The sequence below is a fragment of the Mus pahari genome, chromosome 18 (assembly GCF_900095145.1).
Source record: "Mus pahari chromosome 18, PAHARI_EIJ_v1.1, whole genome shotgun sequence".
Taxonomy (NCBI): Eukaryota; Metazoa; Chordata; class Mammalia; order Rodentia; family Muridae; genus Mus; species Mus pahari.
Genome location: NC_034607.1, coordinates 23,031,119 through 23,038,347, shown reverse-complemented (window position 1 = coordinate 23,038,347; position 7,229 = coordinate 23,031,119).

The following is a 7,229-nucleotide window of genomic DNA, read 5'->3' as shown; positions in this document are numbered from 1 at the left end:
CAGTCACATGACCTAATTGCCTTCAAAACACAGAATTATTTTTGGGATGTATTTGTATGTTGCAAATAGGAGTGAGTTTATTTTGGATTACTCACTGTTTAATGCTGTTATTCAATTGTTTAAACTATCTTTTATATGTCTGTTTGGTTTTGTAATTGTATATTCCTTGACTCATTAGAACTATACTTGTCTTCGTGGCTCTACAACTCCATCGCCCTGTCCTCTTCCTTTTATTTAGGAGTAGTCTCTGTAGACATTTTGGAAGCTCTTCATCCATCTTCCATAGGTAGAGTCAGTCTTTCAGGTATCTACAAAGGCTTTTTAGTAGCCTGAGGAAAAATACACGCATAACTTTGACTCCAGTGACTTTCTGGCCCTGGGCATTTCCTTGACCTGCTATAACATCTCTCAGAAGGACTGTGACTGTGAATTTTCAGAGAGGGGCCCCAAAGTGTTCAGCAGCAAGCCCTTCCTTGTCCAAATTAAAAATAAATAAAGTCTATATACTAGAGGATAAAGTGCTGTGAGAAAGCACCATACTAGTCTTCCCCCCTCCTTTTCCTTTTTCATAGTATAGAATTCACTCTTTCATATATATATATATATATATATATATATATATATATATATATATATGTTTTTGTTTTGGGAGTAATTTCTGGGTAAAGTTAGAGTGCAGCGATGTCGGTCTCTGTGGTCTTTGTGAGTGAGGGTCTTTTGGCGGACTCCAACATTTGGTGCGTTGGCCGGGAAGATCCTCCTCAAGACCCAGACGCCATCCATCCATCCATCGGAGGTATGCTCGAGCGAGTCTGTGTTACTTTCTGTTTTGTCCGTGTCTGCTTTCGTGTTTGTCGTTTGCGAGGCTGTTTTGGTCCTGGGAGGGGACTGACCAGTCTCAGGTTCTGGGGTCTTGGGAGAAGACCCATCTTGGTGGTTGTTGTGACATGCAGACGCTGGGAGGTTGGATCGGAGGCGGTCCTTCTCTACTACCCAGCGATAGCTAGGATTCAGCTACCGCCTGGTTCAAACAGTATCAGGCTTCTGTGGAAACTGCTTATAGGGCGCCTTGTATTGGCCTTGTTTGTCTTACTTTTTTTCTGGGTTATTACTGTGTCACTTTATCTAGACGAAAGTCTAGGCAGGGGAAGTAATCGACCCCAGCCTTCTGAGTTGGTTTTTATTCTGTGGTGGTTGCCTGGAGGATGGTTTCTGTTGTGTATCTTGTGTGTCTTGGTGTGTCTCTGTGTTCGGACTTGAACTGACAACTGTTTTGAGAATCATGGGACAGACACTACCCATCCTTCTGGGCCTGCCCTTTTCTTCTTGGTCCTCTACCAGTTGATACTTATGCCCTCCGGGAAAAGCCTAAGAAGAGAATCCTGTCAGACCCGGATGCTGACCTCCTCCTTTCAGATCCTCTGCTGTTGCTGCCCTATCCCCCTTTTACTCCCTAACCCCAGGGAGCAGCGGGCGGGGCGGCGCAGGCACTGCCACCGTCCTTGGATCACCAAGGTGGCAGATCATCAGCCCCACGTGCGGACCTGGAGCTGAGGGAGTTCTGGTATGTCTGCCTCCTCGGGCGGTCCTGACCCCATTCCCATTCCCTTCGAGCTCACCTCTGGGCTGTTTAGTCGGCCAGCTTTCTTATCTGGCTCTGCACTTGGCCTGCTAGTTATGATGAGTGAAACCGTACCTCACTTTCTCAGGGCAGGCCCGAGGTTAAATACCTTTTGCAGGGAGGAGTGTCTGGGAAGGGGAGCTTAACTGGCTAAGCCCTTCAGGCCTTTAGGTACCTCATTAAAATGGAGATCTGTCTTGAGGCTATGTGATCAGTGGTCATGACCTCTACCTGTGGAGGGACTTGGGGCATTGCCCTTATGTGACTGATGGTCACAGGACTATGGAGTGGAGGGCTGTGGCCTCTTGTCAGGAGCCTGGTCTAGGAGTATGGCAAAAACGTCTACCATTCCCTGCAGGCTATGGTCACCTGCTGGGTCTCCAGGGTTTTAAACCTAGCTCAACCTACAAACTGTTGGGGTCCGCCAGAAGACCCTCACTCACAAAGACCACAGAGATCAACATCGCTGCAAACCACAAGAAGGTTTGTTTTTTTGTTTTTTGTTTTTGTTTTATTTTGTTTTTTGCTTTTTATTGATCCAATGCATTGGGGACCCCCCCCCCCCTTATGGTTTTTCTCAGTATTGTTTAGTTGGCCAGCTTCCTTATCTGGCTCTGCACTTGGCCTGCTAGTATAGTTTGGAAAGTCCCTTCAGAGGGGGAAGGGACTAGGTGGTCTTTGAATTTATTTTGGATTCTATATTCCTCCCTTTTTCTCTGGTGCATTTCAATCCTGAAATGATGTCTCACTTTGTTGCAGCTGCTGATATTGTTGTCTGAGCATCAAACCTTGTACTGTACTTAAGCAACTAAGGATGCATGGGCCAAGGGTTAAAAGCAGAAACAGGATAAGAAGGGGAAGGGGGAGGAGCATCACCCAGTCTGCACCAGTCTCTGTGGTTAATTTTGTTAAGGTCTCTTTTAGGGTTCTATTTATCTTTTCTACCTGTCCTGAGCTCTGAGGTCAGACATGATACTTAGTCTTGGAAAATGTCTGGATGAGCTTGCTTACCCCTAAGTGAGTCCACTGGTGCATCTGTTTGATCATAGCCTCTGCCTGTCTTTGTGACAAGCATTTCTTTCCCCCGGATGTGTACCACCATCTCTTATTTTTGTTGAGCTGGTGACTGGAATCTTTGGAAATGAGGGTTAAATCCTCTGCTGTGTAGATAAACTCAGGGATGGTTTTGTTAGGCCGCGTTTCCAGGAGCACCAGCAGGGCCATGGCTGCACCTGTTCGTGCCTCTCGGTCTGCCATGTTGTTGTCCCTTACTATCACGGTACCTCTATCTTCTGGTGACTAGGACAGTGGATGAAGCTTACCTTGGCAGGGTCATAGAGGGCCCTCAGTAGAGTCAGTATTTCCTCTTTGTTTTTATTTTTTTCCCCCAATGTCAGTATACCCCTATGTTGATATATGGCCCCAAGGATGTGGGCTGTGGCAAAAGTGTACCTGCTATCCATGAAGATGTTGAGTCTTTTTCCTTTTCCTAATTTCAAGGCCTAAGTGAGGGCAATCAGTGCTGCCTTTTGGGCTGACGTGTCCTCTGGCAGGGCCTGCATCCAGATAACTTGGTGTCTGTCTACCACAGCTATTCCAGCATGTCTCCTCCCTTCTTCTAGATAGCTGCTCCTGTCTGTGAACCAGGTAATGTCTGTACCCTCTAGTGGCTGGTCTGTCAGATCTTTATGCCACCCATGTGCCTCGGCAAGAACTTGCTGACATCATGGACAGGGGGCTCTAAGTCTGGGTCTGGGAGCAGAGTAGCTGGGTTTAGGCTTATGGAGGGGCAAAAGTGACTCTATCAGAGTTGAGCAACAGAGTCTGGTAATATGTCATGGGAGCGTTAGTCAGCCATCGGTCAGGGGGCTGACGAACTACACTTTCTAGGGCATGCAGCACCGAGATAGATGGAAGGGCTTAGTCACATCCGGGGAACCCAAAGCTGGTGCTGACATTAGGGCAGTCTTAATGGCATTGAAGGCTTGTTGTTCTTTATTCCCCCATATGAAGAGCTGTTTATCTCTTGTGAGGGGATAAAGTGGGGCTGCTAATTCAGCAAAACCTGGAATCCACAGTCTGCAAAAGCCTGCAGTGCCCAGGGACTCTCTAACTTGCTTTGAACTGGTCAGTGGGGGAGTATGAAACACAGTCTCTATTCTAGCTTCAGAGAGCCACCGTTGCCTTTCTTCTTCTTCTTGGGCCTGTCTCTTGCCCAGTGTCCCTTTTCTTTACAGTAAGTACATTGATCTTTAGTCAAAGGCTCTCTGTGGTTGCCCAGTACTGTCTCACTAGGCTCTATAGTTTCCCTGACTACTGTGGCCAGTATTTTATGCAAGTTTCTCTCTTGTCTCTTGATGCTTTTTAATTCCCTGGTTTCCTGTTCCTTCTGCTTATCATTTCCAAGTGCTAGCATTATCAGCATGTGCCACCTTGCCAGACTCTAGTCTTTGTTATTTACCTCTCTTTGCTCCTGTTTTCCTGACTGTAATGGAGGTCTCATACGATGTTCTCTTTCTCTCTCCCCCCTCTCTCTATTCCTTTGTTCCCCCTCCTCGTACTTTCTTACCGACCTACAACTCTCTTACGACTTACCCTGTCTTTTCTTCTAACTTCTGTAATTTCCCTTTTACCTTGGTCAGATTGGTGGAGCACTTCCCACCTCCACGGAGACGAGACCCACCATTAGAGCCTGGTGATAGACTCTCAGGTGCTCCCTACCTTCCATGAACCCAGTATCCATGTTGATAGGCAGCTGAGAGGGCCTTCCATCCACACCCGAGACGTTCTTCCTAGCTTCTAAGAGAATTCTCTGTCTTTCCTCTTAGTTGGGCATGGTGGGGCCTTGTGGCCAGTGAGCACTGGCAGCCCACTGTGGTCAGCGGAGGTGCAAAGGGGGGTGGTGGGCAGGTTCGCCCTTCAGCATGGCGGCGGTGGCGGCGAGTTCCTTGCTCTGCCTTGCTCTTCTGCCTTGGGTGCCTCGCTCCACCTTTCATGCGTGGCACAGACCAGGGGTGAGTGCGAGGGGTATGGGAATGGGGGCGGGGCTGCCCGAGGAGGCATGGAGCACGGCTGAAGGAAGGCAGCGCGTGCCAACCGGGGGCCCACACCAGCAGTTCTCGTAGCCTGCTGCGCTAGGCCACTGACGTCTAAGGGACTGCACCTTAGTCTGTTCCAGGTCCATAGGCAGGGCTGATGATCTGCCACCTTGGCGATCCAAGGACGGCAGCAGCGCCTGTGCCTTGGCTGCTTTCTGGGGTTGGGGAATAGGGCAGTAGAGGATCTGAAAGGAGGAGGTCAGCATTGGGGTCTGACAGGATTCTTAGACATTTCCCGGAGGGCAAAATTACCAACCAGTAGGGGACCTGTGAATGGGAGTAAAGGGCAGGCCCAGAGGGATGGGTAGTATCTGTCCCATGATTCTCAAAACAGTTGTCAGTCCAAGTCCGAACACAGAGACACACCAAGACACATATGATACAACAGAAACCATCTGTCCCATTGTTTTATCCAGATAAAGTGACACAATAACACCATAGAAACAGAAAGTAACCAAAACAAACAAGACCAATACAGGGTGTCCTAGACACGGTTCCCACAGAAGCCTGATACTATCTGTACCAGGTGGTAGCTGCCTCCCTGCTACCACTGGGTTAAGAAGGACTGCCTCCGACCCAACCTCCCAGCTAGAATCTGGAGCGTCCAACAGTTTCCCGTGGGCCGTGATATCTCGTCAGGTCTTCGTGTCACAATGATCATCCAGATAGGTCTCTCTCATGAGAGAACCCCAGAACCTGAGACCTAACCAGACTCCCAAATGACAAACACAGACAGTGGACACTGACAAGACAGACAGGCAGACAGACAGACAGACAGACAGACAGACAGAAACAGACAGGGATCCCACTTTACCTTGCTCCAGCAGCACTCCGATGTATGGTGTCTGGGTCCTCTTGAGGAGGATCTTCCCTGCCAACACACCAAATGTTGGAGTCTGCCAGAAGACCCTCACTCACAAAGACCACAGAAACCCACATCACTGCAAACCTCAAGAGGTGTTTTATTGATCCAATGCATTGGGGACCCCACTCAGCACACAGGCAAGAGAAGAGACCCTGAACAAACAAAGAACACACTTTTTATACCTTGTAAGGGGCAGATTTAGGCACCAGGGCTAGCTGGCTTATTCTCATTGGTGTAGCAAGCAACCATTTCAGGCATTGGTTGGTTTGCATACCTTTGGCCTAGTGACTCACTCTGCCTGCCCTTATTTATGATTGGTCAGCAAAGCAGCAGTACAGTTTGAACTTATGGGTCAGCTATCAACATCACAGCTATTAACATCATAGCTATTAATGCCACAGGGAATTCTAGTGACAAGGTCAGGGCAGTTTGTGGTTTTTTCTAAGAATTCAATGTGGGGCGGGGTAGGAGAATTTTTCTGGGAACTGCTAATCTTGTTTGGGTAGCCTCAGGCTTAGTCTGGTCATTTTGACAACTAGTTTGGAAAGTCCCTTCAAAGGGGGAAGGGGCTAGGTGGTCTTGAATTTATTTTGGATTCTACAAAACCACTCTGCCTTTAAGAGTTTCACAGAGCCCACATGGAGACTGAGATGCATGCCTGCTACATATGTGCAGGGCACCTCTGTCCAACCTGTGTGTTGTTTGGTTGGAAGCTTAGTCTCTGAGAGCCCCCATGGATCCATGTTAGTTGACTCTGTTGGTCTTTCTGTGGGATTCCCATCCCCCATTCAGGGCCTTCAATACTTCCCACAATGCTTCCATAAGAGTCTCTTACCTACTTCCATTGCTTGACTGTGGGTATCTGCATCTATATCCAATCAGCTGCTGGGTAGAACCTCTCTGTGGGCTTAACATTTTCAAAACCTTTAATAAGGGTTTTAGAACACTTTTACCTTCCTTTTAGCACACCACCCGCCAGGTAGTGGAAAGGAAAGGATGAGAGGGCAAAGGAGAATGTGGACCTGTTTAGAAATAGTTCTGTGGGGGTGATTACAATTTTTGTTGTCAGGATTTCAGCAGTAAAGTTCACACAAATCAGTAGTGGTAGCTACTCCCAAGCAATTTCAGTTCAATCCAGAAAATACCACAAGGCTCTGCCAATTGGCGGAAGACTGCAAAAGCATCAACAAACTCCTGGAATATCATGAGCTCTTTGGTTCATTTCTCTCCACGAAGTCACAATAGAAGATAATCACCAAAGAAGGCAAGGTGAACCAATGCCACAATGTTGTCCATGAAGACCAGTATCAACAAAGGCCAATGAAGACCAACAGACTGGCAAGGCTAACCGATACCAAAATCTTCCACTGTCTGTTGGGTTATACTTAACACCCTTGCCAAACATCACGTGCCCTCTCAAGCAAAACACCACAAGCTCCTTTTCCAGGAAGCTTCCAGAAAACATGTGTGTTCTCAGCAAAATATCTTCTTATGTATCTGCTTCAGCAGAACATTCGCTCACAAGACAGCTTTCAGAAAAACATCTACATTTGTTCTCCATATTTGTTTTCCTTTTAAGAAGGACATAAGCACCCACACTTTGGTCTTCCTTCTTGAGCTTCACATGATCTGTGAATTGTATCTT